This window comes from Mastigoproctus giganteus, chromosome 2 (assembly GCF_048544385.1).
Source record: "Mastigoproctus giganteus isolate SK-2022 chromosome 2, ASM4854438v1, whole genome shotgun sequence".
NCBI lineage: Eukaryota > Metazoa > Arthropoda > Arachnida > Uropygi > Thelyphonidae > Mastigoproctus > Mastigoproctus giganteus.
Genome location: NC_143576.1, coordinates 203638983 through 203661392, shown reverse-complemented (window position 1 = coordinate 203661392; position 22410 = coordinate 203638983). Strand labels below are relative to the sequence as shown.

General features: G+C 39.5%; 1 protein-coding gene across 1 annotated transcript in view; it reads right to left on the bottom strand.

The window, feature by feature from the left end:
- The window catches only part of LOC150089929 (uncharacterized), a 108050-nt gene extending 90606 nt beyond the window's left edge, over window positions 1-17444 (bottom strand). Inside the window, exon 1 of the mRNA XM_090368907.1 lies at window positions 17228-17444. The gene's annotated coding sequence lies outside the window, so the exon portion shown is untranslated. The remainder of the gene's footprint in view (window positions 1-17227) is intronic.
- Window positions 17445-22410: the final 4966 nt, after the last annotated feature.

Sequence of the window (22410 nt, the reverse complement as noted above, 5' to 3'; positions counted from 1 at the left end):
GTCGCACATCGCGTCAGAATACAACCTTGGTGCGCAGAACAAAATATCGCAACGGACCACTAGTTGCACTTTGTCGCGAATGGGCAACAACAGCCGACGGCCACATCGCCAACCTTTGTTATCAATGAAGAACAAGAGAGCACACCTCTGGGCACAGGAACACCAGCACTGGACTATCGAGGATTGGAAAACAGTTGCTTGGTCTGACGAGTCGAAGTTCTGGTGCATCATGTTGATGGAAGACTCAGAAGTTTGGCGAAAAAAACAGAATCCATGGACCCGTCATGTCTGACGACTAATGTGCAAGGTGGTGGGGGCAGTGTTATGGTGTGGGGAATGTTTTCTTGGCACACGTTGGGTCCATTGAAAACCATAGATTTACGTCTAAATGCCACATCGTTGTTGACCAAGTGCATCCGTTCATGTTGACAGTTTATCCTCAGAGAGATGGCTACTTCCAGCAGGATAATGTGCCGGTGCATAAAGCCCGAATCACTATGGAATGGTTCAAGGAATATGACAATGACTTTTCTTTGCTGCAGTGGCCCGCTCAATCCCCTCGGATCTCAATCCTATTGAACATCTTTGGGATGAGCTGGAAAGGGCTGTTCGCTGCAGGCCTACACCTCCGTCGAATCTCAAGGATCTGCGTGACACACTCATGTCTGCATGGTACTCTATTCCTGCACAGCGTTTTTAGCATCTTGTTCAATCCATGCCTAGACGAATTCAGGCTGTTTTGAAGGCTAAAGGAGTCTGAACACGCTACTAGGTAGGTGTACCTAATAAAGTGGCAGCACAGTGTATATATTACACTTTTTCTGTGTAGTTACCCCCTAAGCGACACATTCCTCCCATCTCTTGCGGAACTTCCTAATGCTATTTTAGTAGAAGGTTTGAGTTTTCTCTTGAAATGATACTTCTCTCGCAGAAATTACCTCTGAATTGCCAAAAAAAGTTTTCTAGGAAAAATTATTTCAGCTGCGGAAAGAGGAAGACGTCAGAAAGTGTCAAGTCAGAGGAATAAGGCGGGTGTGGCAAGATATGAAGTTCTAACTGCCTGGTCAGATCAGTGGTTTGGACAGCAGTGTGAGTTGGTATGTTGTCGTGAAGAAACGTCACGCCTTTGCTGAACATTCCGCGTCGCCTTTCCTTAACTGCCGCATGTAAATGTTTCAGTAAAGTTGCTGTAGTAATGTGCATTGATAGCGATGCCCTTCTCCAGGTAATCTGTGAAAATACTGAGCATCTCATCTCAGAAAACTGACAGCAACATCTTCCCTACAGATAGTTTCACTCTGGACCTTTTGGGAATTAGTAACTGCGGATATTTCCGTTGTTTTGAAACCTGTTTTGTTTTTGGGTCAAACTGATGTATCCACGATTCATCCATAGTCACCAATCTGGAAAAAACAGGTCAGGATCTTTGTCACACATAGCGATCAATTCAGCAGAGCAGGCCAGCCTTTTTTCTTTCTGAAGACATGTGAGAAAGTGAGGAATCCATTGTGCTAAGATCTTATTCATACTCAAATCATTGTAAATTGTGCTCTCTACTGCATCTATAACATGTCCCAGTCTTAGCAACTCAAAACAAATTCTCAAAATATTATATTAGAGCCACCCATAATCTCTTATATATGCTCATATACGTATTATGTCTGTAAATTGCGTGTGTTCGCTGGTCGATGTGCCTATTTTGCTGGACGAAAACCCCCCAGTTTCTGGGGGGAAACCTTTCTATCTACACCTGAGACAGACTAACTCAATCACGGAGCGAAATAAATCCATTAAAGTTCCTCACGTCATTGACTGGATTCGAACCCGGGCCTTTTCCACGCTATGTGGGTAGGACGGTGACGATACCACTGTGCTACACGCGCAAACAGTCTTAGCAACTATCTGTTTAATTGCTATCCGGTGGTCATTGACAATCAACTGTTCAAATTTCTCCCTAATTCAGAAATGTGAGACGTGGATGGCCTGGATGGCCGCCCACTTCTTTTCTCATCATGGACGGTTTCCTGGCTGCACTTGAACTGTATCCACCAGTGTTTTACAACGTCCTACGATGGACAGATATCCCCATACACTATAAACATCTCTTCATGGATAGTCCTTGGCTAATTGCCTTGCAGAAACAGGAATTTGATAATGGATCAATAAACTTGATCCATAATGAACTTTTTTTCACTCCATATCTGAGTCAGCCGGTCACAGGCGTTCTACCCTGTGGGTAGAACGCCTGTGACCTGTGAAACTCTGGTTTTTCGCCCAGCAAAACACAGAAATAGGTCAGAGAACACACACGCAATTCATGGACATAATACTCATGGCTTAAAAGTTCCGTCTTGGGTGGCGCTGATAAGATAGTTATGATATGATAGTAGTTCAATTACAAAGATTTTCTTTGAGTTAATCTCTAAGATATGTTCCTCAAGGTGGTTCGGACATCAACAACATGAAAAAAGATGTTTGTTTACAACCTGAATTTGAGCACTTTAATTCAAATGGCAAACAACAAATAGCGTGTGAAAAAAATGCTGGGCGCACGCAATGCTTTAGTGCTATCATTGCCTTTTTTCTGATGAGTAGCAGATCGATTTGTCTTTAGTAATAAGCTCCATTTTACCGATTAGCTAGGGAGTGGAGAATGAAACAGAAAAAACTAAAAGATTGCGTTTCGTTGATATTGAACTATCCTTAAAATAAATGTATGAGTCTGTTTAATCTTTGTATGAATGTTGGTTAGTTATAAATAGGTAAATGATTATCTTTAAATGAGAGGCTTCATAGTAACACCGGAGTTACATGATCAGTTATTTTGCTTGCGAAGTATATGTTACTCGTACAGATATTTGTGCAGTAGTGTGAAGGTAAAGGCATAGGTCTTTCATTCCAGGAGAGAATAATGCATTTTTTGCAGACTTTACATTGTAATTCAATATACTGAGTGACCAGTTTATTAAATATACCTATCAAACAAGGAGCAGCACATCTTTCAGCCATCAAAAGAGCCTCCTCGTTAGTGTGGACAGTCCATTAGATGTCGAAGGCATTCCATAAGGATGCTGACCAATACAGGTTTCAATCGCATCCCTCAATTGCCTGGAATCTAAGGAAGAGAATCCTTGTGTGAGCACATCATTACACCTCTTCCCACAGATGTTCAATCGGTTCAAGATCCAATAACGCAGCAGGATAATGCATGGTAAAATCACTCTTTTCCCTTGGAACCATTCCCCAATGCTCAATCGTCTATAATATGACGTATTATCCTGCTGAAAGTAACTGTTACCAAGGATAAACTGTGAACACGAAGGGATCGGCAACAACATTCAAATAGGTTTTGGAATTCTGACATTAATCTACCGATATCAGGGGGACCTAAGGTACCATGAAAACTAATGCCCATCACACTTTCACTACCAGCAGGGACGAATCCAACCTAATTTTCAAGAAGGAGCTTATAAGAACAATGATATATGTGATTGACACACTTGGACCTAGCTAACTGGTCTGGATGTAGAGCAGCAGCAGCAGCAGCAGCAAGTTTTTTTCTCCCGAAAACTCGGATTTTTTTATCCAGCCAACAAGCAACCCGACCAAAGACCAGACAAAATTTTTAGCTGAAAAGAATTGAATCCCGTGAGGTCGTTTGCCGCTATACCCTATCTGTGAAAGGATTCTGCTCATTGTGCATCCAATATAATCTCCTTTGCACACCACTGTTGAACTTCTCCGACAACAGCCGCCCGTGAGAAAACATGATTACAAAACAAAAATTATACTCTAAAATACCCCATAATTTAATAACCGCTTTTTCCAAATATACTTACTGCAAAGGACTACCATTAATGGATCATTATAAGAGGATAAGCCTAATGGTATAAGTATGCATAATGACTACTATTAATAAAGATCTGAGCGTTGAGAATGAAAACAGTATTAAAACCAATAATGGAACTCGCTGAAGTGGGCACTTTGCAGAATGAATTATACGAAAAATAGAGAAATAAAAAGTGATTAAATTAAGTAATTATCGGTAAAGCGGATTTTTGGTCGATCAGCCAAGACACGCCAAGCAAATCTTCTGCAACGCAGTAGGAATTTTTCTATAAACTTTAAATGTTTTCAGAGAAACAAAAGAAATGATAATGAGGAAATATGGAAATACTTTGGAAGGTCATTTAACTACATAAATATAAATACATTTAAGTAGTTAAATGACCTTCCAAAGTATTTCCATATTTCCTCATTATCATTTATTTTGTTGGAGATTATTCCCCGCTTGTGGAGCTAAACCATCCCCCAAATCTCTTGGCATTAAAAATAATTGGTGGTCACTTCAAATACCTTTAGTTTTAGAACTCAGAAGTGTGTAGCTGATCTAGGCGATTTCTTTGAAAAATATTGGTTTTTTTTTTCTTCTTTAATCTGATACAGTCCTGGTGCTTACTTCTCAATCCTTGTAAAACCAATCAATTAGTGGATGCAGAGAGCTTTCGATTTGAGCCATAAAAAGCAGCCATTTGATGAAACAAAAATATAGGAAGATATACTGGTAGAAAAATAAGATATGCTGATTGACCACTTTAATATATTGTATACGCCTACTAGTGAGTAGAATTAGTATTATCTATGAAATCAGAAAGGGCATATTTTGCAGCTGGAATACATTGAGTGGCCACTTTATTACTAACAGCGAGTCGGTTCTTCAGAGCAGCTTAGATTCGTCTTGGTATAAACTCAACTAAGTAGCGAGCGAAAGCGTGCCACAGGGTTGCTGATTGAAATGACCCAACTGCTTCTCACAGTTGTTGCAAATTGTATGTTTGAGGATATCTACTGCTAATAGTTCGTTCACCTCATCCCACAGGTGCTCAATTAGATCTGTTTAGTGGGCAGACCATCGCGGTAGGCCGAATTTAGTCTCGTAATCCAGGAACCAATTCTATACAATTCAGTTCTTGTGACATGGCATATTGTTTTGGTAGAATGGTTCCATGGACTCATGCCATTTTCGCCATATTCTGGTCCTCCATCATCGCGCGAAGCAGCTGGTGGAACCAGCTTTGGTCACCACTGTTTTACTGGGGTGTTATTTTATTGACTGAAGCCTTTCTGTTACTCTGCCACATGCCTTGTCAGTCTCGATTGGCCTCTTGCAATAATGAACTGTTTCCGACCATAAATTACAAGTGTATTCCATCTTCTCTTAACATGTATTTAATTATCCATATTTGAACATCTTTCTGATTTGTTTTGGTGTTAAATGAACAGTGGTTTGGTTAAGTTGGAACAATTCAAACGATGAGGAAAAGCGCTTCATAAAACCCTTTTTATGTGCTTTAGCGATGATATTATTGACACGTTTTGTGAAAAAGAAGGTAATTTCCAAGTTCTTCACGGAGGTAACTCTAGATATAATTTCTGGATTGATCTAATAATTGTAAGGTATCAACTTTTTCCTAGAATCACTGAACGTAATTACATAACATATGTTTACATTGATTTTAAAGTTATTTACTTCTATCCTTTAGTGAGAGAAAATTGAAGGTTATGACGCACTTTGATGTTTTAGTGGAAATATAACATTTGACGTCACCAGCGTAAAGAAGAATTTTAACTCCCTCAGCAAATGGGATTAGTTTCGAGTCGTTAACATGTATGCTAAATATTAATGGCCCTTAAGAGGATCCTTGAGGATAGCTGTTAAAGATGTGAAAGATCCGGGTAGGTGTCCGTAATATTTGATTTGATAAGATCGTTCAGATACATTGTCTAACAACCAGTTTAATAGAGATTAATAATCTCATATGACTGTTATTTTTAAGTTAATAAGGAATGATCTATTGAATCAAATGCTCTGGACAGATCAGGATAAAGTACATCAGCCCAGTTTCTCCTGTCAAGTTCAGTTGAGTCAAACTTCCAGAGAGAAACCAGATTGGTTGAAACAGATCCCCCATTTGATCATTCACTCTGTGCATTTGGACTTTGAAACTAATCCCATTGAAAACGTTAGTCAGGCGTACTTGGTATCCAGAGTGACCGATATACAGTTAGATCTCTCTATTTAAAACCACTATATCTGAATATTACAACCGGTATTTGCATAACTCGATCTAAATGTACAACTTCAGTTGAGTCTAAGTCTTCTGACTGACATTTCCTTTATTTCTTATACTGTTGCCATCACTTTTGAAATTACCCTTTTTGAAATCCGTTATTTTTTTTAGATAGCATCTTAGAAATTCTACTGTTCTGGCATTCTGAAGTTCTAAATACTGTACTACTCTTTAAAACTAAATTTTCTTCAATAATAACAATGCTTAATTTGAAAAGAAAAAAGTTATGCGAGTGCAGTATTATTGGACGTCTTTCATACATCATACCAACTCGTACATAAACAAGAGTTCCATACAGAAATCTGCCTTAGATTTCAAAAAAGTTGAAAAGGACGCCACCTATAATACACTGAATATAAAATTCAAATTGGTTGATATTCGTTTCGATTTTATATGCAGAAAAATCCTTCCACTTCCTATGGATCGCTGTATATTTGAAAGTCCTCTTACAATATGAATATATTCTAAATGAGTGGTTATGTAATATTTCTCCTGAGTCTCCCTCTACCACTAAGCTCGATCTGCTCATAGGATCTATAGAATATGCTTGGGTGACTGACATCTTGATAGAGGGGACACAGCATTGGTGATTAACATCTTTCACGACAACACACTCATTGAATTGGCTCACATTGTAGCAGTGATGTACATTAATCTTCATTAGCTTATGAAATTGAACTGGGTCCAATAGAGTCGAGTACCCTTCAATTAAAACCAACAGTTTCATAGAATATGTGGACAGATAAGCCAGCCATAAACTATAGAATACGTCTAATTAATCTATAGTGATTGAGAAACTGGATATAAATTATAACGAGCTACCACAGTGTGTGTAATGTTTGTAGACCAACTCTATCTTTCATTCGCTACATAATCCCAATGTCAATGCAGTAAAGTTAGTAAAAGAGATTGACTTCCATTAGTCTTCATTCTTGTAGTTAAGAAGGATTTACTTATCTTTCTGTTGTTTGGCAAAAAGATAAGTAAATCCAGCTACGATCAACTATTACTTGAGAAACATCTGGAGTAAGATATGAAAAAAGCGATAAGATGAGGCTCGGTTTAGTTTCAGAGTATTATTTAGAAAAACATGGAAATACATTATTTCTCAATAACCATCATTTCTCAATAATCTTGTTTCTACCCATCCAGCTACTAAGAAGCCCTTTGTTTCCATCAGAGAAGAGAAGAAATTGTAGAGAACGTAGCCAATTATGGACCGCATATTTAAGTTCTGAATCAACCTTGAACCGGAGTCCCTGAACATATGAAAATCAGAAACGTGCAAGATCAGAATGCGTGTTGGATGTAGCTGGGTCTCAACGTTCAAATACTTCGTTTAAGTGTTGGTCTGGATGCAGTCCTACTAAAGGAATAGCTCCACCTATTATTAAGAAAAAACAGTAGTTCCATCAAAATCTGCAATTCTGCCCACACATGATAGGAGAAACTATATAATGAACGCTTTGTGGAGTAGCTCGAGCTTTGAGGGGACTCTGATGGAGGGGTAGTTTTTCTTATCTTGGCTTTCCCTAGATAACAGAATTGATTTATTTTGTAAGGATGGAATTCGCTGAATTGAAGAGGTTCGATGGTCTTTGCTGGAGCCATAGAGAAGACCAAAAGGGGAAAGACTCAGATTATTGAGCAAAATTACACTTGCAATCTCCTCGAGAGTGCTTTTAGATACTTCGTGATTATATATACAGAAAAAGACAGAATGAATCGGGCCCAACAATCTCCAGCAATTACATACCTTGTGTACATAAAGCTCCTGGTCAGATCAACTTACGCTAATATTGTAGGGCTAACTGAAACATGGTGCCATCCGGAGATAGGGATGATGAATTTCATTTCGGCGAGTACAGTATTCTCATAAAAGATATTGAGCGAATGATGTGGCAGTGTGCTGCTTATCAAAAGCCGCATGAAAGCAAGAAAACAGTTTCCAGGGCCTGATCAAGGCCAGGTTGTTGAATCTGTATACTTTGAGCTGGCTAATGGTAAAGAAAATATGACAATGAGAGTATGTTACATGCCGAAGGGTACCAAAAAATCTAGTCAACTAGATTGGGCAAGCAATATTATGGATGCATCAAGTGTGTCATTATAAGTGACTTTAATTTCGCATTTATAGGCTGGAAATCGTGGATATGTGGTGCACGCAGTACATAAAGAAGTACAATTGCATCAACTAGATGACTGCTGAAAGCGGAGAATAATAATAATGTCATAAACTTAGAAGTGTTCAGGGAAATTTTAGTAGCCAAAGGGAAAAGAAAGGTCTTGGGTTAAGTGCATAAGTTTATCTTGGGCATTACGCTCCAAGTAATTTCAGGAAGTGGAGACTACTGCGGTCTTAGTTACTTCTTCAGCTCTGTTAACTGGAGTTATTACAATGTCGTTTTATACTAACGCATTATGGGAAGTGCTTAAAGAATTTGTTCTGTAGGCGACAAACACATTCCTTCTAATTGGGAAGTTCAGCAAAAGAAAGATGCAAAAGTAGATGACAAAAGAGAGGGATGACGTAGTTGAGCAAAAGAAAAAGCATGGAACTCTTAAAGGCTATCGCGTGACACCGCTTCATACGATACCCCATAAGTAGACATGTAATAAAACCACTGAGAGGGTAAGACTTGTAAAAGCTGAGTAAGATAAATCGTTAGCGAAGAGAGCTGAGAACGGAGAAAAGGAGTCTACTCATATAAGAATGCAAAAACAGAAAATAAATTCGATATGCCCTACCATGATCAAAGTGATCGAGTAATCAACAATTCATCCGAAATAGCTGAGCAAGCGTTTCGAAAATTATCTTTACTATTTAAACCACGTTAGTTCCAAAGGGGAACAGGAAGTCCGAGTTGAATTGTTGTAAAATAAATGGCATAATGATATCAATGCAGCACCTATCTGAAAAGCCGCTGAGTCAGATGGAGAGTAGAGCCCTGGAGGCAGATAGAGTACATCTAATTATACTGAAAAAAAAAATGGAAGGTGCGTGCATTCAACCATTAGTAACGTTAATGAGATCATTATTAGTTGTTGTTGTGATAGGGTTTTAGGAGCATCTGCAACTAAGGCAATATTGCTCCGTATATACTGTCTGTAAATTGCTTGGTTTCTGTGGTCGATTTTCTATATGCTGGACAAAAAACCATGCCACCCTTGTCTGAGACCGACTAACTCAACCATGTTGTGAAAAAGCCCCATAAAAATTCCTCACGTTGTCGATGGGACTCGAACTCAGATCTTTTCCACCTAGTGCGGGGGTGAACGGCGATTCTAACAACCATGCTATTCGCGAGGGCAATCATAATTAGATTCAGGGGGTTATTCTCTTAGAATGGAGACGTAGCAATATCTCGCAGATTCTTATAGGAGGAGCCAAGGAATGATGATCAATTAATAGACCATCACTTCTTTGTTATAAAATTATGGAATCTTTGGTTCCATAATCTTATACGGGAATATCTCAACAATGACAGTTTTCCATTATATATCTGGATTTCAGTAAGATTTGTGATAGTTCCTCGTGAGATGTCATTGTATAAATTTGAGCAGATCAGCATAACAGGGAAGATTCATTAGATGATTTGGATTGGCTCAAGGGCAGAAGTTTCTTATAGGCGCATCAGCAACTTGGCCATATTGCGCCATATATAACATGGCTGCAAGTTGCGTGCATTCTGTGGTCGGTTTGCTGCTTGCCGACCAAAAAAACTTTGAGTTTCTGAGAGAAAATACCATGCTACCCTCGCCTGTGACCAATTAACTTTCCCAAGTTGTAAAAAAAAAATCGATAAAAATTCCTAGCGTCATCTACGGGATTTGAACTCAGATCTCTTCCACCCGGTTTGCGGAGGATGGTGATTATACCAACTGTGCTACCCACGAGGGTAAGGACAACCGACAGAGAGTGATCATAATGAGTATTCTTCAGAGTGGACAGAAGTAATAAGTGGGTTTCCTCAGAGATCAGTGCCGAGGCCTCTTTTGTTTCTTAGATTTCCTAAGTGATAAATATTGACGAAATACAGGGAGAGCTGTCAAAGTTTGCTGATGACTTAAAGGTTGGGAAGGTAGTCAACGAACAGAATCAGGCTATGCTGCTTCAAAAGGATTTGGGCATACTGCAATTTGACCGAAAGAAGGGCAACTAAAGTTTAATGCTACTAAATTCACAGTACTGCACTTAGGGAACAGAAACCAAGGGATAGTTAGGCGGAGTGGAATTAAAGGATGTTCAGAATGAAAACGACTTAGGAACTACGATACAGAAAGACGTGAAGTTCAACACGAAGTGTAAGTAAGCAAGCGACAAAAAGGGGGGCACATAGTGTTCTGTCTGTGATTTATGTGGATTTTGCAAGTAGAGAGAAGGAGGTCTTTACTTTGCAGATGCACAGATCTCTCTTTATAAATACCAACTGTGTGTGTATATATGTCTATGGTGCGACCGCACTTGGAACATCATTGTGTCCAGGTCTGCAGGCCGCATTTAAAGAAAGAAGTGGAACTTCAGAGATTTCTTTCTCTGGTCATACTGCATTAATTCCTGGCAGCCTGGAATGTTGGAATAAGTTGCCTACAGGTGTGAACGAGGCGAAGAGTTTAGCAAAATTCAAAGATGAATTGAAAAAGCTTCGCTTCCTTGCATTATTGGGCCATTTTAATACTAGGTGGTAGATGACTCTTATCAACCGGTGCAATACCACCACTTTGCTTATTGGAGACTTAAAGTGGTGGTTGTTGTTATTTGATTTTTAGGAGCATTAGCAACTAAGGCCATATTGCTCCGGAGATATGCGGTGGTCATTCCCTGACCTTTCCGCATCCTCCTTATTTGGTGGTCACGGGCTCGAACCCAGATCTAATCAAGAAGCGTGTGCTACGCACTGCTGCTCCTGCCCACCTGGCTACGGAGAGGCCTTGAAGTACTGAGAGGCATCAGTAAAATGAATGAGGATGAAATTTTCAAGATTATAAATGATGCTAGAACTAGGGGACATAAATTCAAGTTACGGGAAGAGATGTTTAGATTGGACTGCAGGAAGTTTTATTTTAGCCAGCGAGTTATAAATTACTGGAATAAGTTGCCTACATGGGTGGTAGAGGCTGACAGTTTGGGGAAATTCAAAGGTAATCTGGATAGTACCTTAGGGTCAGGGAAGCGCATAGGATGATAGGTTTAATTTCCTTTTCTTTTATTAATTATTAGTTTTTTATTAATTTTTTTTATCATTGTTTTATTCGGGTTTTTCTTTTTTTTTTGGCTGATGCAGCATAAGCCATAGGCTTTCTTGCACCATGCGGCCATTAAAAAAAAAGTGGTGGAACAGATGTTTAGTCTCCAGAGTTAAGTTCCAATCAACCCTTCCCCATCTCTTCCATCATGCAGTATGATTGATGATTTTTGAGGTTATGATGAACGTCGTGGTGCGATCCAATATTCCTTACATTTCGAGGGAACAGCTCTAAAACGGTGTTCGCAGACTGGCCGCTAGTTAGTACACCGGATCGAACCTATTGGTAACTCTCTAGGAGGCTTCCGGATCAGCTAGTGTATAATCTTGCTACCTCTACTCTGCCAGACAGTGACTGGAGGGAGTCCGAGTAGTGTTTATGCGGTGGGCATTGTCGAGGCCACGTTATGTCAAAGATCTAAGTATATTCTTACCATGTGTGTGTACGACATATCTAAAAATTTCATTACTTCATACAGCATGTCCCCCCCCCCCACTTTTTTTTGGATTTTTTTTTTTTTTTTTTTTTTTTAAGAGCATTAGCAACTAAGGCCATATTGCTCTTGGGATATGCGGTGGTCATTCCCTGACCTTTTCGCATCCTCCGTATTTGGTGGTCACGGGCTCGAACCCCGCTCTATTCAAGTAGCGTGTGCTACGCACTGCTGCTCCTGCCCACCTGGCTACGGAGGCACCCCCACTTTTTCTTACTATTGAATACATGAATTGTCAAACTAATAGAGTAAGCTTATCTGCGAAAAGATCTAAATCTCCCAAACACTTACTAGTTCATTTCACAAATATACGTGATCTCAATTCTATTCTCAACAATGTTCATTTCCACTTGCAGTCTGCCAAACCCCATGTACTTTTTCTGACCGAATCTCAGTTATCGGTTGATTCAACTACTGCTCACCACAGTTGCCCAAATTATTCGCTGTATGATTCCTTTCGCCTCAAAACTGGTACTTGTGCATATATCCGTTCCAATATTCCCTGTCAAAGACTTGGTAATTTGGATTCTCCTCTTTTCGATCTTCTCTGGCTTAAAATATCTCTACCTCGTTGGGTCAAATTCATCTGTTCTCTCTACCGTTCTCCCAACTCCACTAATCACTTGGAGCTCTTTAACTTTCTCTCTTTGCAACTTGACTTTCTCCCGTCCAACTTTCCTAACAGTGAGGTAATTTTCCTTGGTGATTTTAATGTTCACAACTCCAGCTGGCTTCCGTTTTCTAGTCACACCGACCCAGCTGGTCGAGATGCTGAGGCTTTTGCAATGACTAATGACCTTCCACAGATTGTTCATTTACCTACAAGAATATCGGACAATCCTAACAATACAGCCAACACGCTTGATCTTTTTCTCACAAACAACCTTTCTAAGTACACGGTTGAAGTGAGTGGTCCTTTAGGCACTTCAGATCACAACTTGGTGATTGTCTCTTCTCCAATGGAACCTTTATCTCATGGCTATTCCCAACCTCGTGTTGTTTGGCATTACAAGAATGCAAAATGGGATGACCTGCGAGATTTCTTTTCTTCCTTTCCTTAGTCGGATTACTGTTTCAAAACTTCTGATGTCAATGTCTGCTCAGATCGTGTCAGTGTAATTATTCTTGTAGGCTTGGAACATTTTATTCCACACTCCCCTTTAAAATCTCGACCTTTATCTAAACCTTGGTTTTTCAATCTGCTAAAGCTGTTCAAGAGAAGAACGTTGCATATCGTATATGGCTTGTTTCCAAATCTTCAATTTCATTTTCTGCCTACACCAAAACTCGCAACAATTGTAAAGCAGTTATTAATCAGTCCAAACTAGATTTTGAACAGGCTAAGAGTAGAAAACTTGCTTCTTGCCCTAATGGTAGTCGAGCATTCTGTTCTCTTGCGAAAGCTATTGGCCGCAACTTTTGCCCATCTCTGCTCCCACCTCTGTCCAAACCAGGTTTTTCGGTTGTCACTTCAGCCAAGGATAAGGCTGACCTGCTAGCATCCCATTTTTCTTCCAACTCGTGTATTAATGATCTTGGTAAAACACCTCCCACCTTTCCCAACACGCTCCAATCAATGCCTCCTGTGGTCTTCTGTCAAAGGGATGTTAGAAGGATTTTGACGAATCTTGATGCTAAGAAAGCTCCAGGTCCCGATGGTATTTCTCCACTTGTTCTCAAAACCTGTGCTCCTGAACCTACTCTTGTTCTTGCCGCCTTTTTTCACTTTCTTATTTCAAAGGTGTTTTTCCTTCTACTTGGAAATTTGCTCATATCCAGCCAGTTCCTAAAAAGCGTGACAAGTCCCTCCCATCCAATTATCGTCCCATTGCAATTATTTCTACTCTTTCTAAAGTAATGGAGAAATCAATTAACCGCCAACTCTTCAACTACCTAGAAACCTTCTGTCTGATCAACGATCGCCAGTATGGATTCCGTCAGTGTCGATCCACTGGTGATATTCTGGCTTATGTTACCCATTTATGGACTAATTCAATGGAAAAGTTCGGTGAAACACAAGTAGTTGCTCTTGACATCTCAAAGGCTTTTGATCGTGTTTGGCATAAAGGTCTTCTAAACAAGCTTCCATCTTATGGTTTGCCAACTGTTTTTAGTAATTGGTTAACCAGTTTTCTCTCTGATCGCTCACTGAGGGTGATGGTAGATGGCTTTCTGTCTTCTAACTTCTCTACTAATGCCGGTGTCCCCCAAGGTTCAGTTCTGCCCCCCACTCTTTTTCTCTTGTATATTAATGACCTAATTCCATTGACTGGAAATCCTATCCATAGTTTTGCCGATGACAGCACATTGCATTCCACTTTCCAGTTTGAGAAACCTTGCCCTGCTCAATCAGCTTCAACTTCTCGAATAACCGCTACCAATTCCTTAAATGCTGATCTCCAGTGGGGCAAAGACAACGTAGTTGATTTCAACCCTTCTAAAACTCAGTCTTGTCTTATATCTCGCAAAAAGGATTCTTCTGCTCCTATGCTTATCTTTAGTGACACTCCGATTTCTAGGCAAAATGATATATCTCTTTTGGGGATTACTCTGACTTCTAATCTCCCTTGGCACACGCACATTACAAATATTGCTTCCTCTGCATCTAAAAAACTTGGTTTTCTCTTTCGCTCTCAGCGTTACTTTTCTTCCAAAAAGCTGCTCACTCTGTGCAAATCGCAAATTCGCCCTAGCATGGAATATTGTTCCCACATCTGGGATGGTGCCCCCAAAACCTCTCTCTCAGGCTTCTTGATTCCATTCAGGTTAGTTTAATTAATGATTCATCTCTAACAGAGTCTCTCCACTCGCTCTCCCATAGACGTACTCTTTCTGCTGCGTGCCTTTTCTTCAGTTACTTCCATGGGCACTGTTCTTCTGAATTGGCTTCTATAATTCCCGCTCTCTCTTTCAAAACAGTCCGAGCACGTGCCGTCACCAGCCATTTACTGTCCAACTTCAGACTCACAGAACCAACTTTTTATCTTCCTCGTTTCGTTTATTCATTCAACTGCCGTTTTCTGAAACAACCTTCCTTCATACGTATTTCCTGAAAATTACAATCTACAGAAGTTTAAGTCCAATGTCAACAAATATCTTCTTTCGTCTTCTCAACCTCCAACCCAAGCACGGTACTAAGTACTATAGGTTTTAATACCTCTCATGTTTGGGGTTTATCAATTTATCACAAATCCAATTCAAATTGATGCGTCGATCTTTCTAAATTTGTTTATTAGTATGTTGTACACTTTTTAAATCGCTCTATCAGGGGGAATGATTATCCGCTACGATGGAGCCACCACTTATTGCCATATTCTGCTCACATTCTTCTGCAAGTTTCACTGAACTGCATGAAATAGCATGAACTGACACCGTTGCAATTGAAACAGCAACCGCCATTTTTAAAGAGATTGTCAGTGCCAATATTGCCAACGTTAAAACATAGAATCTACTTAATAAATAAAACGGTAAAATGAGCACATGATAATAAGTATACAATATAGTGGGTTCTTAAGTCTATGGAGAAGTAAAATTTGGAGCTTTTGTTGACTAATCATCATGGAATAAAAATAGGTAACTTGTAGGAGTAATTCCGGTTCTTGAAAAAGTATAAATGAAAAGCTCTCGAGAATTATGGGAAGTGTACTTGCAACTCTCTCTGTCTCTCAGAATTGAGAGAGAAACAGCTCATTTTCTCGTCATACTACATTAATTCCTGGCAGCACATCCAGCCATATCCACCTATTAAACTCTTGGAGACTTTCTAGACTAGTTTTGAATATAGTGGCAATGATGGAATAATACAATTCTTTTAGTGAACAAGGAAGTTGCTGTTCTTCATCGATTTGTCACCAGTGTTTCACTTTTGCTTTGCTAGAAACCGACCATAAAACTACAGGTGATTCAAAATTCGTGTAACTTTTATGATCATAACCGACCAACCAGACCAAGCTTCAGTACATATCTAGGTGGGAGTATAATGAATCTAACCTTTCCCCCTTATTCGCCTCCCTACTATTCCCTAAGCGTCGCTGACCTCCATGCGAGGAACACGAGGGAAATTAAGGACGCCACACGAGCATTTTTATGTTCCCTGGAAATGTGATATTTGCGAAATAAAGTCTCTGGAGCAAACGTTCATCAAATGAGTATAAGCATCGCACGGGCACCCGCCCTTATCGACCTAATCACTTGTTCGTGGCTTACCCACCCACACTGATAAGCCTCATGAAAGTGATTACGACTGAAAACAAGCAGTGTGACAGCATGTGGATTTGCAAAAGTCATTCTGTTATCACCCATTTTCTTGCACGCTGTTGTATCGATTGTGGAAGTCTACTCAGTGGGGAAACCCGCCTGGGGGCAAGAGATGTAGATGGCACTGGTGAAAGATTTGAATATTTCATGATACGGGAGAACTGCGACAGAAGATGTATGTGCAAAAGGAAATGCGCTGGGTCACCTGTAACGCCCATAATACAACTTTTGCAGATGCGTGTCTTTTATACGAATTGAGAAGCAAAAGTTCCTGCAGATCCATTTCTTTTATACGAACTGAGAAGCAAAAGTTCCAGAGGATCTCTAACTGGAACTCTTACCCGGATAGTAGCCATTATATCTTTCTTGTTCTCAAGTGGATACGGAATAACAAATATATGAAAACAATGCGCATTTTTGCTTATGAATTCTTTCTCATATATTCAAGAAACGTCAAGAAGAATTCCAATTTTAGTTGAAGACCCGAAGGACTCACTGTTTCTATATTATAACTTTAAAATTATGGAAGTTGTGGCAATAACCTTTATGGAAAATATTCCAGATGCTCCCATCCAATACTCCAATTCCAGATACTCCAATACTAAATTTAATCACTACCATATTGGGAAAAAGTTATCCAACTATTTGTAATGCATGGAAACACCTGGCGATAAATTTCTTCCAATCAATAACGAGCTAAGCTATTACCTGGTCTTTGGGTCAACAGTGCGTGCAGACTTGTTTCCCAATCTCTGTTCATCCGTATTCGACAAACAAACGGAATACTCGATGATTGGATACATTCGGCTTTATTGACTCAACAACATGGATACAGTAAATATAATGGAGAGACAGCTTAAATGAGTTCAGATTGTATCAATACGCATCTGTTACATCAATTTATTTTTAATATTTGCTAACGAAAGATGCTTAAGACCCAACTATTCTAATGTAAATTAATATCGGAAAAAAACAACTTTTGCTTCGGAGTATTTAAAATAATCTAAAAGATTATAAGGTGGAGTGCGAGTCCTCACAGTAAACTCGAATTCCAATCCCCAGTTCACAAACGTCCATAGTACTTAGGGTTCAGCCTTACCTCTGAATGGGAACCTCCGTGCTGTTGGGTCCTTGGATGTCTTCCAGCGTCACACACTCACGGTAGCATCCTCCTCTGCGGTGTTCACCTCACTGAATTCAGGCCAGCTCTTCCGCTTCCCTGTTTCTGCCGATACCCGCTTTTACCTTACGGAGTGACTTTTAGCTAGCGAACGGTAATGCGAAGGGCTAGGAGAACGCATTGCACTGCGGAGGACTCTGACGGACTCTCCTGCCAACTGTTCGACTTTGCGGTCTCGTGCAAGCACATATCGAACCTCCTCTCCTTTGTGGTTACCAGGCCAACGCTTGTTGCTGAGGTGATAAAACAGACGAATCACAAGCCGACCTGAAAACCCTCCTGTCCAATAAAGCGTTAGAATAATTCAACTTCTCATTAGATATTATTTTACTCACACCGTGCACGGCTCTGAGGTTTGTAAAGACCGCGATGAACCTAATGATTTTTAGGCGTCCACTGTCAATCGATAGGCGAATTTTGCCTCTTTGTTATCGATTACCTTTTGAGGAGATCAATCCAAGAAAGCTTTCATCACCTTGAAACATCGATAAAGAGAATATCTCTTATGTCTTTTGCCTAATTGACTTGTTTTGACAGTATTGTTATTGTTGTTCTTCTTTTTCACCAAAACAAATACGGCTATGGGACATCAATGTAATGTGCCTATAAATTGGGTGTAATCCATATAATTTTGCCTGGCTTTTCATCCAGCAAACAGGTCTCTTTGCCTATTTTGCTGGATGAAAACTCTTTTCGGAGACTGAGGGACTGTACATTCCTCGTCCGAGACCGACTAACACGGCCACTTTTAGAAGAGAAATAGAAGTCTTTCGAATTTACCCAATAGGGCAATTTTCCGCATCATACTAATGTTCTGGATCAAATTAAAAATACTCGATTGATTAGCAAACTAGCTTGAATTGTGCAGCGCGGTTTACAGGATGATTAGTGGACTAACACTACACTCCCTACATAATAATCATCCTAATGATTATTACGTAATACCGAGGCAACTCGTGTTATGTAGGAGTTGCCTCGTACATATTATATACAATACCGAGTGCAGTCCAGAAGCAACTAGCACTATGTACCAGTTTCCTCGGTATTGCACCGCAAATAAAAAGCACTACTCATAAGGAGAATTATTGCTAATATCTATTGGAAATGGGACCCACATTTCATTAGTGGGTTACTGGGCCCAGTTGTTGAAAGACATGACAATCCAATGATTAAATATTTCCATTAATAAGAAGTGCTAAATAATGTCGAAAGTTTAAAATTGAAGTACATTGTTGAGAAAGTTATAACTCTGACTGTCTGCAGCTTTTGATCTGAATTGATCTAATTGATTCTTGAAAGATAGAATTCATATTAGTATTAGAATTATACTGATGCAAGGAAGCGGCCAAAAAATAAAAAGAAAAGTCTGCAACTTATCCTCTTCATCGCAAAAAAAGTAACTATCCAGTTCCGTTTTGAACTTTATCAAACTCTCCTCCTCTACTACTGTGGTTGGCAATTTATTCCAATGATCTACAACACGCCATCCAAAAGTAAACCTCCTGTGTTCCAGCGTGCTGTTAATCCCTGATTTTTTTTATTTATGCCTCCTCTAGTTCTTCTGTCTTCTACCAGTGAAAATATACCTCCGTTATTCATTTTATTGATTCCATTAAGGACCTTATTATACCTGTATCAAGTTCCTCCCTAAGATATCTAGTTTCCAAGATTTGAAGCCAGTACCTTTTAAAGCCGCTCTTTATATAGACATCGATTAGCGTTTCCTATGAATATGGTTTTCCAGCTTTGTATACTTTCTAGAAGATCTGAGTCTTTCTTCAATTATAGCCTACAGATCTGAACCACATTCTAAATGCGGCCTGAGTTCGAATCCCGTCAATGGAGAGAGGAATTTTTATGTGCTTGTTTTGCCCCCCATCTCTTATATCATGCAGTATTATTGATGTCTTTTGAGGTTGCGCACCACGTCGAGATCCAATCTTCCTCAAATTTCGAGAGTACAGCTCTAAAAAGGTGTTCGCAAGGGTGGCAGCTAGATAGTCCACCGGAACAACCTATTTGTAACTCTCTAGGAGTCTTCCGGATCAATTAGTGTATAATCTCGCTGCCTCTGCTCTTTCAGATAGTGACTAGTGGTAGTGTTTGGGGAAGGCTCCACTGGTGGTTTCCCACTTCTGCGTAGTCAGATAGTAACTGGAGGGAGTCCCAGAAGTATGTATGCATGCGAGGGAATTGTCGAGGCCACGTTATACCAAGTAGATGGGTATATTCTTGTGATATGTACATCATATCCAAAAATTTTATTACTTTATACAACATGTCTTCCTCTTTACTCATCTGCTGAATGCATCATGGATAGTTAAAAATAATACAGAAAAATTATCTGAGAAAATATCTAAACGTCACGAACACTTCCTCATTCATTTCACAAATATATTTGGTCTCAGTTCTATTCTCAATAATGTCCATTTCCACTTACAGACTGCCATGCCTCACTTACTTTTTCTGACAGAATCCCTGCTACCGGTAACATCAACCACTGTTCACCTCAATTGTCTTAATTATTCACTGTACGATTCCCGATTCCTTTAGCTTTACAGGTGAGGTAATACTTGTGCATATGCCCCGTGATATTCCCTCTAAGACTGTTAGTAATTTAGAATCTCCTCTTTGACCTTCTCTAGCTTAAAATCTCTCTATCCCCCCATTTTGTCCAATTGATTCATTGCCTCTATCAATCTCCCAATTTCATTAGTCACTTGGAACTCATGGACTTCCTTTCTTTAAAACTCGACTTTCTCCAGTCCAACTTTCCTAATGGTGAGATGATTTTCCTTGGCGATTTTAATGTTTACAGTTCCAGCTAGCTTCAGTTTTCTACTCACGCGGACCCAGCTCGTCGAGATGCTGAGACATTTGCAATTACTAAAGACCGCGCAAAGAATGTTCAGTAATCAAATAGAATACCTGACAATCCTAACCACAGAGCCAACACGCTTGGTCTTTTCCTCACGAACAGCTCTTCCTAGTACTCAGTCGAACTTAGTGGTCCTTTATGCACCTTAGATCACACCTTAGTGATGGTCTCTTCTCCAGCCTCGTATGGTTTGGCATTACAAGAATGAAAAATGGAATGATCTTCGAGAATTCTATTCTTCGTTTCCTTGCTTTGATTAATATTTCAAGCCTTCTGATGTCAGTATATGCTCAGATCATGTCAGTGAAATTATTCTTGTAGGAATAGAAGCCTTTATTCCACATTCCATCTTAAAACCTTGTTCGTCCTTTATGTAAAACTCGGTTTTCAAATAAATGTGCCAAGGCTGTTTAAGATGATAATGTTGCATATCGCAATAAGCTTGCATCCAAAATCTACAAGTTTATTTTCTGCATACACCAAAGCTGACAACAACTACAAAGCAATTATTAATCACTCCAACATAAATATTCAACAGGCTAAGAGTATAAAACTTGATTTTTGGCCAAACAGTAGTCGAGATTCTGGTGTCTTGCCAAAGCTATTGGTCGCAGCTTTTGCCCATCTCTGTTAAAACTCAATGGTTCTATTGCGACCTCACCTAAAGATAAAGCCGACCTACTAGCATCCAACTTTTCCTAAAACTCTTGAATTGGTGACCGTGGTGAACTACCTTCTACAATTCCCAGTATTCCATTCAATACCGCCCATGTCTTCCGTCAAAATTGATATCAGAAGAATTTTGAATAATCCTGATGCCAAGATACGTAGCTCCAAGTACTGATGGTTCTTCTCCGCTTGTTCTCAAAACCTGGGCTCCTGTTCTGTGTCGCCTTTTTGCTTTTTCTTATTACACTGGTGTTTTCCTTCTGCTGGGAAATTTTCTAACTTTTAGCCTGTTCCTGAAAAGGGTGGCAAATCGCTCGCATACGATTATCATACCAATGCACTTACCTCTACTCTTTCTAAAATAATGGAGAACTCTATTATCCGCCGACTCCTAAATTATCTTCATACCTTCCATCTGATTATGATCGCCGATATACGGATTCAGTCAGTGTTGATCCACTGGTGATATATTGGCTTATGTTACCCATCTAAGGACAAATTCATTGGTAAAGTTTGGTGAAACTCAAGCAGTTGCTCTTGACATTTCAAAGGCTTTTGATCAGTTTTGGCATAAAGGTCTTCTAAATACACCACCATCTTCTTTTTTCTTTTTTTCTTCTTTTTTTAAATTGGGTTTGGGTGTTCAGCTTTGGGTGTTCTGGCTGCTGGTGATGGTAGATGACTTTCTGTCTTCTAACTTCTCTGCTAATGATGGTGTTCCTCAAGATTCAATTCTTTCTCGCACTCTTTTCCTCTTGTACATTATTGAATTTATTCCTTATTGACTGGAAATCCTATCCATAGTTTTACTGATTATCCTTATTGACTGGAAATCCTATCCATAGTTTTTCTGATTATCCTTATTGACTGGAAATCCTATCCATAGTTTTACTGATGATAGCACATTGAATTCCACCTTCCAGTTTGTGAAACCTTGCCCACAAACAGATTCAACTTCTCGAATATTAATTACCAATTTCATTTCTTGAATGCTGATCCCCAGGTAATTCTCTAGTGGAGAAAAGATAACTTAGTTAATTTGAATCCTTCTAAAACTCAGTCCTATCTTAATACCGCGAAAAAGATTTCTTTTGCTTCTATGCTTATCTTCGATGACACTCAGATTTCTAAACAAGATCACATATTTCTATTAGGGATTACTCTGACTTCTAACCTCTCTTAACATAAGCACATCACGCATATTACATCCTCTGCATCTACAAAAACTGTGTTTTGTCTTTCGCTATGGAATTTATTTTCTTCCTGAAAATTGCTCACTCTCTACAAATCTCAAATCCGCCTTATCGTGAAATGTTCCCACATTTGGTGTGGTGCTCCCCATAATTTCTTCCAGGCTTATACACTCCATTCAAAAGAGGGCAGTTTGGTTATTAATGACCCATCTCTTACAAAGTCTCTCCACTCTGTCTAATAGATGTTCTTTTTCTGTTGCATGCCTCTTCTATAGATACTTCTATGAGAACTGTTCTTCTGAATTGGCTTCTATAATTTCCTCTCTCTCTCTCTCTCTCTCTCTCTCTCTCTCTCTCTCTCT